Raw genomic sequence first — 11,112 nt, 5'->3', positions numbered from 1 at the left:
AAACGATTTACGATAATGTCTAGAAGGTAATCAGCTGGTAGTAGCCGGTAGTCCAGTGCTGGGTAGGGGGAAACATTATTGGACAGTTCCGGTTGGAGAGATGTCCCGTCTGCCGTTTTACGGCGATATGATGTATACGCCATTGAGGTGATTTTGCAGTAGACACGATTTTCTGTTTTAGTTCATTTTGACAAAGAACTTTGTCCTAAGGGCTCTATTCTGGTGAGGTGTCAATCCAGAAAAAACGAAAAATGTCGCGCGTTACGAAAATGTTGCATGCTTGGTACTGCGGAAGGGGTCTGCAACGAATGAAATGTGGCAACAATGGTGCAGCATTCTCGCGTGACAGTTCCAAGAAAGCAGGAGACGAGGCAAAATTTGCACCATGTTGCCACATTTCATGCTAACTATATAAGCTAACAGATAGCCTCTGAACAATTTTAGTTTTATTCGAAAATCCGTCAGAGACGGATCGACGGTGGTAATTTTATTGCTCACACACACATGCACACATTGAAAGACACAGGTTGTGCACCAACTTGGGAGGAATTCTGTTCTAACGAAGATTGTTAGATCGGTCACTCGAAAACCAGAATGATTTAAGGAAACGGGGTTGGGACCAAACTGGTAGGATATTGGCCACACCCGGAGTGGCCATGGCCCTGAGGAAGGTTCTACCGGGGGACATTTATCGAACCATTCGACTTGGGGCAATATGGGTATCAAAATTCATGGTTTTGATACTGGTAGTGAAAATGGCAATTTTGACAGGATTGGCCACACCCGGAGTGGCCATGGCCCTGAGGGAAGGTTCTACCGGGGGGACATTTATCGAACCATTCGACTTGGGGCAATATGGGTATCAAAATTCATGGTTTTTTATACTGGTAGTGAAAATGGCAATTTTGACAGGATTGGCCACACCCGGAGTGGCCATGGCCCTGAGGGAAGGTTCTACCGGGGGTGTAGAGTCGTGCCCTTTGTAAACACCCCTACACATTCCATCTTAGTGCCAAATGTTGGATACCTCTACATCGAGTACTTTGGCAGGGAGGGAGTGTGAAGGTGATGGAGAGAGAGAGTCGGTGGAAGGCATTGGGAGCAGCAGAGGACGAGGAATCTACGACGAGTCCGAACGATTACGGGCCGGAAGTGCAGGACACGGATCGTCGGTAAGCGGGTGGTTGGGAGGATTTACCGGCGGCTTAGATGCAGCGCTTGAGAGCGGCCACGACGCTACATCTGGCGACGAGGATGAACGGTAAGAAGTTATCAGTTGGAGGAAGTTTTCAGTGCGGGGCGTAACGCTAGTGTTGTGTTTTTTTATGCTTCCTTGTAGTAGTGTTATGTTGAAAGGTGGTTTTGCTTTTCATGTTTGTTTATTTTTTCTGTTACTGCAGTACTAGATTGAAGGAAACATTGTTGCTAGTTTTGATTTGACGTAGAATTACGTTTAATTTATTTAAGATGTTTCACATTAGTAGTCAGTTTTGGTTCAATTTGGAATTCAAAGCAGTTTAATGGTGTTAAACAATTCTATTTTATGGCAAATTTTTGGTTATTGCGTATTTACCGGGAGTTGATTGTATATACAAAATACATTTTAAATAGCAGTTGCTGTTGATAAAAAAAAACTCTGAGGAGTTAAAAGTTTTTTTGTAAAAGTTGAGTTCAGACAAAAAAATCTCTGAATTTTTTTGCGTTTTGTTCGGATTTAAGTTACAATGAAACATTGACTTTTGGTATTGATACATTTATTTGAAAATAATCGATTTTTAAGTATCGTTTCAGTTTTTCTTTCATCGACTGCAAGATTTCAACTTTATGGGGCACCAGTTTTAACAAATGTTTTATACACCCGGAGGAGTCTACTTAAATTCTTGACGAAACTTGATAGTTCAAGATCTGAGAAGTAACCTGAAAACATACTCTGAGGAGTTAACAATGTAAAAGTTCTGAGAAGTGAGCTCTGAGGAGTAAGCTTAGTTCAAACTCTGAGGAGTGAACAAATAATCAACTCTGAGGAGTTTACTGAGTACAATTTCAAGCTCTGAGTAGTGAGCTAACTGTGAGGAGTATGATGAGTTCAAACTCTGAGGAGTGAATTAGGATGCTACTCTGAGGAGTTTAACCAATTTCTAAGAAGTGAGCTAGTTCTGAGGACAGCTAAGTTCAAACTCTGAGGAGTGAGTAAAGACGCAACTCTGAGGAGTTTGCCGAGAACAATTTCAAGCTCTCTGAGGGGTTAGCTGAGTTCAAACTCTGAGGAGTGGAGTGAGATTCAACTCTGAGGAGTTTACCAAGTACAAGACTCTGAGGAGTTGATAAATTTTCTAAGTAATTTTCCAAGTTCAAGGCTCTGAGGAGTAGATGCATTTTCTGAGGAATTTGGCAAGTACAAGACTCTGAGGATTGATGAATGTGCTAAGTAATTTTCCAATCCAAGACTCTGAGGAGTTCATGTTCAAGACTCTGAGGAGTAATTCATTCTCTGACTAATTTTCCAAACTCAAGACTCTGAGGAGTTATTGCATCTTCTGAATAGTTGAACTGATGAACTCTGAGGAGTTGTTCTGAGAAACCCTGAGGAGTTTTGCTGAAGAAGTCTGAGGAGTTGTATTGGAGATTCGTGAAGTTGTATGGAGAAAATATTGTTGTTCTGAGAAAATCTGATTGATTATATTATAGAATAACATTGCTGTCTAAATTTAAAACGGATGTTAGAATTTACAGTTCTAAAGAGTTTACTAAGCATTGACTTTACAGCTTTTACTCTGAGGAGTATATGTTGATGCAGTTGATTTAAGGAATTGTTTGAAAAGGGTAAAGCCCTTGAATTCGAAAATTCAAAAGTTCCGATAAGTTGGATTAGTTGAAAGATTTCAGGAATTGAAAAAATGTTCTAATTGATTGAATAATTATTAATAGTAAATGAGTAAAATTCAAACTAACCTTAAGGATTTTTTTTTCCTGCTTTTATACATTTTTTATGCGTTTAAAAACCCTGCTTGAAAACAGGTCTAATGCAACTGCAAGAAATTAAAAAAATCGAGATAAATTGTAACTTGACTCGGAGGAGTATGTAAACCTATGAATGGAAGTTGGTTTAAAGGAATCGAGTTTTGTTGGTTTGCTGGTTAAGCAATTTTGAAATCAAGAAAATTTGTTACTGCTTTGGAAAATTCGAAAAAAAAAGAAATAAAAAATCCTGAAAAGTGCTGCTTTCTAAGTTTTAAAATTACTTACATTTGCTACATTTCTGGGAGTTTAGGAGATTTCAATCCCGTGGATAAACATGTTGAAGCTTGGAGGAGTTAATTTAAATTTGACTCAGAGGAGTCGGTAAATAAAGCTCTGAGGAAAGAATGAAAGCCAACTCTGAGGAGTTAATTGATTCAATTTTCTGAGAAATGGACTTTGATGCTACAGTGCAAGCTCTGAGAAGTGAATCATGAGTAGACATATGGAGCTGATTTTACTTTCATAGTATTATTGTGAAAGCAGACAAAAATCAAAATACGAACGCAACCTGTCAAAGCTGTTGCGCCACAGGCTGATGTACACGCTAACGACAAACCACTACATTTTTGTTCGGCGCAACAGATTTTTTCGCGCAACAGAAGTGTTGCGCACTTCGGTTTGGTGGTGCGCGGATAATATTTTTCAATGAGGATATCCTGAGAAGTTCCAGAGGATGAGTTACTGTAATGATTTTTGAACGAGTAAGCAAGAAGTTTTTAGAGTTTATAGTTGAAATGAGTGGATTCGAGAAACAATTAAGGTATATCCTGATGAGTTTGATTCATTAAAAAAAAATCTAATTCAATTAAGCATTTCAAATGTATTCTGATTCCGACTATATTTTTCCTAATATGGTTTTCCATGGAGTGTGTGTCCTTCCATTTAAAAAAATAGTATCATATAATGACAAACAGTACATATTGAATGAAGGAGAAAAAAAAACAAATTAAAGTGGCAGGGAAGGAGTACATACAAAGATTCATAAGTCTGAGGAAAAAAAGTCTGATTACGTGATACGTCAAAAGAGATTGTGATGTAAATTCATATGTATCATCAATTTACAAATAAAACTAAATATATGGGTTTTCAAAATAATGGAATTAAATGATTGTACTGAAACTTTGAGGTTTCTGATCACGTTTAAGGTCTAATAAAGTAAGGGGGGGATGTAGAGTCGTGCCCTTTGTAAACACCCCTACACATTCCATCTTAGTGCCAAATGTTGGATACCTCTACATCGAGTACTTTGGCAGGGAGGGAGTGTGAAGGTGATGGAGAGAGAGAGTCGGTGGAAGGCATTGGGAGCAGCAGAGGACGAGGAATCTACGACGAGTCCGAACGATTACGGGCCGGAAGTGCAGGACACGGATCGTCGGTAAGCGGGTGGTTGGGAGGATTTACCGGCGGCTTAGATGCAGCGCTTGAGAGCGGCCACGACGCTACAGGGGGGACATTTATCGAACCATTCGACTTGGGGCAATATGGGTATCAAAATTCATGGTTTTTGATACTGGTAGTGAAAATGGCAATTTTGACAGGATTGGCCACACCCGGAGTGGCCATGGCCCTGCGGGAAGGTTCTACCGGGGGTACATTTATCGAACCATTCGACTTGGGGCAATATGGGTATCAAAATTCATGGTTTTTGATACTGGTAGTGAAAATGGCAATTTTGACAGGATTGGCCACACCCGGAGTGGCCATGGCCCTGCGGGAAGGTTCTACCGGGGGTACATTTATCGAACCATTCGACTTGGGGCAATATGGGTATCAAAATTCATGGTTTTTGATACTGGTAGTGAAAATGGCAATTTTGACAGGATTGGCCACACCCGGAGTGGCCATGGCCCTGAGGGAAGGTTCTACCGGGGGGACATTTATCGAACCATTCGACTTGGGGCAATATGGGTATCAAAATTCATGGTTTTTGATACTGGTAGTGAAAATGGCAATTTTGACAGGATTGGCCACACCCGGAGTGGCCATGGCCCTGCGGGAAGGTTCTACCGGGGGTACATTTATCGAACCATTCGACTTGGGGCAATATGGGTATCAAAATTCATGGTTTTTGATACTGGTAGTGAAAATGGCAATTTTGACAGGATTGGCCACACCCGGAGTGGCCATGGCCCTGCGGGAAGGTTCTACCGGGGTACATTTATCGAACCATTCGACTTGGGGCAATATGGGTATCAAAATTCATGGTTTTGATACTGGTAGTGAAAATGGCAATTTTGACAGGATTGGCCACACCCGGAGTGGCCATGGCCCTGAGGAAGGTTCTACCGGGGGACATTTATCGAACCATTCGACTTGGGGCAATATGGGTATCAAAATTCATGGTTTTTATACTGGTAGTGAAAATGGCAATTTTGACAGGATTGGCCACACCCGGAGTGGCCATGGCCCTGAGGAAGGTTCTACCGGGGGACATTTATCGAACCATTCGACTTGGGGCAATATGGGTATCAAAATTCATGGTTTTGATACTGGTAGTGAAAATGGCAATTTTGACAGGATTGGCCACACCCGGAGTGGCCATGGCCCTGAGGGAAGGTTCTACCGGGGGGACATTTATCGAACCATTCGACTTGGGGCAATATGGGTATCAAAATTCATGGTTTTTGATACTGGTAGTGAAAATGGCAATTTTGACAGGATTGGCCACACCCGGAGTGGCCATGGCCCTGCGGGAAGGTTCTACCGGGGGTACATTTATCGAACCATTCGACTTGGGGCAATATGGGTATCAAAATTCATGGTTTTTGATACTGGTAGTGAAAATGGTCATTTTGACAGGATTGGCCACACCCGGAGTGGCCATGGCCCTGAGGGAAGGTTCTACCGGGGGGACATTTATCGAACCATTCGACTTGGGGCAATATGGGTATCAAAATTCATGGTTTTTGATACTGGTAGTGAAAATGGCCATTTTGACAGGATTGGCCACACCCGGAGTGGCCATGGCCCTGAGGGAAGGTTCTACCGGGGGGACATTTATCGAACCATTCGACTTGGGGCAATATGGGTATCAAAATTCATGGTTTTTTATACTGGTAGTGAAAATGGCAATTTTGACAGGATTGGCCACACCCGGAGTGGCCAGTGTCATGGGGAATGTTCTTCCGGGAGGACATTTACGGAACCATATAAATTGGGGCAATATGGGTATACAAATGCATAGTTTTTGATACAGGTAATGAAAATGGCCATTTTGACAGGATTGCCCACACCCGGAGTTGCCAGTGCCATGAAGAAGGTTCTACCGGGGGGACATTTATCGAACCATTCGACTTGGGGCAATATGGGTATCAAAATTCATGGTTTTCGATACTGGTAATAAAAATTACGGGAAGGTTTTCCCGGGAGTGTTCTGTTGGATGACGTTGTAGGGCTTTGGTGTATTGCGAAAAGTTGTAGGGGAGAAAATTTCATGAAAGTTTGTCAAAGGCGCCAAATTTGTAGCTCTTAATCTACTCGAGATATACGCCATTTTTGCAACAATGGTTAAAAAGCACTTTTTTGATGATAACTTAAAATGTTAGCATTTTAGCGGCCTACTATGTTGTGATGAGTTGTTTATGACATAAAATTACACATCTTTGCCGAAGACAGCAAAATGTGTTGAGCCTTTATTGAGGAGTTATAACTATTTTTGAAACTGCCACAGAATCCGCTTTGTAATTGCTGGCCCCGATACTCTTCAAGGGTGTTCCCCTCAGGAACTGGGAAAGATTTACTTTTACTTTTACTTATAACCATTTTTAAGTGATTTTGAAACTATTTTCATGTTGCAATGTTTTCAAAATGGCGCATTTTGGCGCAAATTCGAACAATGCACATGAAAGTACACACTTTCAACTAGATTTTCTGAAAATATCTCCGTGTCTATCGGTGTCTATTTTTAGATATCTCAATTTGAATTTGACGGTTTTTAATCAATTTAATTATAATTTTTAAGCGGAATCTTATTGAAACGTGGTAATAATCGGTAAATTGATCGTTTTTTATGGAAAATACATTGTTCATGCTTAAAATTATGATATATATTTTAAAATTATGAATAAAAACATGTTTTCTCAAAAATAATGTAAGTAAAAATTTTAAATGATTGTCCGTTTTTAGAATTAAGTATTTCCTGTTATATTAGCTCACTCTGGAAAAGTTGTCGTAATTTTTCATAGACGATGTAATTTCCATAAAAATCGATCAATTTACCCTTCAATTTACCGATTTTCACCTTGTATTCATTATGATTTCGAATAACATTCATAAATAAAATTATTAAAAATCTGACGAATTCAAATTGAGATATCTGAAAATAGACACAAATAAACACGAAAATATTTTCAGAAAATGTAGTTGAAAGTGTGTACTTTCAGGTGCATTGTTCGATTATGCGCCAAAATGCGCCATTTGAAAACATTGCAACTTGAAAATAGGCTCAAAATCACTTAAATTTTTTTTAAACTCCTCAATAAAGGCTCAAAACATTTTGCTGTCTTCGGCAAAGATGGGTAATTTTATGTCATAAACAACTCTTCAGAACATAGTAGGCCGCTAAAATGCTAACATTTTAAGTTATCACCAAAAAAGTGCTTTTTTACCATTTTTGCAAAAATGGCGTATATTTCGAGTAGATTAAGAGCTACAAATTTGGCACCTTTGACAAACTTTCATGAAATTTTCTCCTCTACAACTTTGCCCAATACTTCAAAGCCCTACAACGTCATCCAACAGAACACTCCCGGGAAAACCTTCCCGTAATTTTTATTACCAGTATCGAAAACCGTGAATTTTGGTACCCATATTGCCCCAAGTCGAATGGTTCGATAAATGTCCCCCCGGTAGAACCTTCCCTCAGGGCCATGGCCACTCCGGGTGTGGCCAATCCTGTCAAAATTGCCATTTTCACTACCAGTATCAAAACCATGAATTTTGATACCCATATTGCCCAAGTCGAATGGTTCGATAAATGTCCCCCCGGTAGAACCTTCCCTCAGGGCCATGGCCACTCCGGGTGTGGCCAATCCTGTCAAAATTGCCATTTTCACTACCAGTATCAAAAACCATGAATTTTGATACCCATATTGCCCCAAGTCGAATGGTTCGATAAATGTCCCCCCGGTAGAACCTTCCCTCAGGGCCATGGCCACTCCGGGTGTGGCCAATCCTGTAAAAAGGGCCATTTTCACTACCAGTATCAAAAACCATGAATTTTGATACCCATATTGCCCCAAGTCGAATGGTTCGATAAATGTCCCCCCGGTAGAACCTTCCCTCATGGCCATGGCCACTCCGGGTGTAGCCAATCCTGTCAAAATGGCCATTTTTACTACCAGTATCAAAAACCATGAATTTTGATACCCATATTGCCCCAAGTCGAATGGTTCGATAAATGTTCCCCGGTAGAACCTTCCTGCAGGGCCATGGCCACGGTGTGGCCAATCCTGTCAAAATGGCCATTTTCACTACCAGTATCAAAAACCATGAATTTTGATACCCATATTGCCCCAAGTCGAAAGGTTTGATAAATGTCCCCCCCGTAGAACCTTCCCTCAGGGCCATGGCCACTCCGGGTGTGGCCAATCCTGTCAAAATGGCCATTTTCACTACCAGTATAAAAAACCATGAATTTTGATACCCATATTGCCCCAAGTCGAATGGTTCGATAAATGTCCCCCCGGTAGAAACTTCCCGCAGGGCCATGGCCACTCCGGGTGTGGCCAATCCTGTCAAAATGGCCATTTTCACTACCAGTATCAAAAACCATGAATTTTGATACCCATATTGCCCCAAGTCGAAAGGTTTGATAAATGTCCCCCCCGTAGAACCTTCCCTCAGGGCCATGGCCACTCCGGGTGTGACCAATCCTGTCAAAATGGCCATTTTCACTACCAGTATAAAAAACCATGAATTTTGATACCCATATTGCCCCAAGTCGAATGGTTCGATAAATGTCCCCCCGGTAGAACCTTCCCTCAGGGCCATGGCCACTCCGGGTGTGGCCAATATCCTACCAGTTTGGTCCCAACCCCGTTTCCTTAAATCATTCTGGTTTTCGAGTGACCGATCTAACAATCTTCGTTAGAACAGAATTCCTCCCAAGTTGGTGCACAACCTGTGTCTTTCAATGTGTGCATGTGTGTGTGAGCAATAAAATTACCACCGTCGATCCGTCTCTGACGGATTTTCGAATAAAACTAAAATTGTTCAGAGGCTATCTGTTAGCTTATATAGTTAGCATGAAATGTGGCAACATGGTGCAAATTTTGCCTCGTCTCCTGCTTTCTTGGAACTGTCACGCGAGAATGCTGCACCATTGTTGCCACATTTCATGCGAACTATATAAGTAACAGATAACCTCTGAACAATTTTAGTTTTATTCGAAAATCCGTCAGAGACGGATCGACTATTTTATTGCACACACACATGCACACATTGAAAGACACAGGTTGTGCTTGAGGAATTCTGTTCTAACGAAGATTGTTAGACTCGAAAAGAATGGGGTTGGGACCAAACTGGTAGGATATTGGCCACACCCGGAGTGGCCATGGCCTGAGGGAAGGTTCTACCGGGGACATTTATCAAACCTTTCGACTTGGGCAATATGGGTATCAAAATTCATGGTTTTGATACTGGTAGTGAAAATGGCCATTTTGACATGATTGGCCACACCGGAGTGGCCATGGCCCTGAGGGAAGGTTCTACGGGGGGGACATTTATCAAACCTTTCGACTTGGGGCAATATGGGTATCAAAATTCATGGTTTTTGATACTGGTAGTGAAAATGGCCATTTTGACAGGATTGGCCACACCCGGAGTGGCCATGGCCCTGCAGGAAGGTTCTACCGGGGGAACATTTATCGAACCATTCGACTTGGGGCAATATGGGTATCAAAATTCATGGTTTTTGATACTGGTAGTAAAAATGGCCATTTTGACAGGATTGGCTACACCCGGAGTGGCCATGGCCCTGAGGGAAGGTTCTACCGGGGGGACATTTATCAAACCTTTCGACTTGGGGCAATATGGGTATCAAAATTCATGGTTTTTGATACTGATAATGAAAATGGCCATTTTGACAGGATTGGCCACACCCGGAGTGGCCATGGCCCTGCGGGAAGGTTCTACCGGGGGGTCATTTATCGAACCATTCGACTTGGGGCAATATGGGTATCAAAATTCATGGTTTTTTATACTGGTAGTGAAAATGGCCATTTTGACAGGATTGGCCACACCCGGAGTGGCCATGGCCCTGAGGGAAGGTTCTACGGGGGGGACATTTATCAAACCTTTCGACTTGGGGCAATATGGGTATCAAAATTCATGGTTTTTGATACTGGTAGTGAAAATGGCCATTTTGACAGGATTGGCCACACCCGGAGTGGCCATGGCCCTGCAGGAAGGTTCTACCGGGGAACATTTATCGAACCATTCGACTTGGGGCAATATGGGTATCAAAATTCATGGTTTTTATACTGGTAGTGAAAATGGCCATTTTGACAGGATTGGCCACACCCGGAGTGGCCATGGCCCTGAGGGAAGGTTCTACGGGGGACATTTATCAAACCTTTCGACTTGGGGCAATATGGGTATCAAAATTCATGGTTTTTGATACTGATAATGAAAATGGCCATTTTGACAGGATTGGCCACACCCGGAGTGGCCATGGCCCTGAGGGAAGGTTCTACCGGGGGGACATTTATCGAACCATTCGACTTGGGGCAATATGGGTATCAAAATTCATGGTTTTTGATACTGGTAGTGAAAATGGCCATTTTGACAGGATTGGCCACACCCGGAGTGGCCATGGCCCTGAGGGAAGGTTCTACGGGGGGGACATTTATCAAACCTTTCGACTTGGGGCAATATGGGTATCAAAATTCATGGTTTTTATACTGGTAGTGAAAATGGCCATTTTGACAGGATTGGCCACACCCGGAGTGGCCATGGCCCTGCGGAAAGGTTCTACCGGGGGGACATTTATCGAACCATTCGACTTGGGGCAATATGGGTATCAAAATTCATGGGTTTTGATACTGGTAGTAAAAATGGCCATTTTGACAGGATTGGCCACACCCGGAGTGG

Source organism: Culex quinquefasciatus, chromosome 1 (genome assembly GCF_015732765.1).
Source record: "Culex quinquefasciatus strain JHB chromosome 1, VPISU_Cqui_1.0_pri_paternal, whole genome shotgun sequence".
NCBI classification, from domain to species: domain Eukaryota; kingdom Metazoa; phylum Arthropoda; class Insecta; order Diptera; family Culicidae; genus Culex; species Culex quinquefasciatus.
This window is presented reverse-complemented; position numbering follows the sequence as displayed.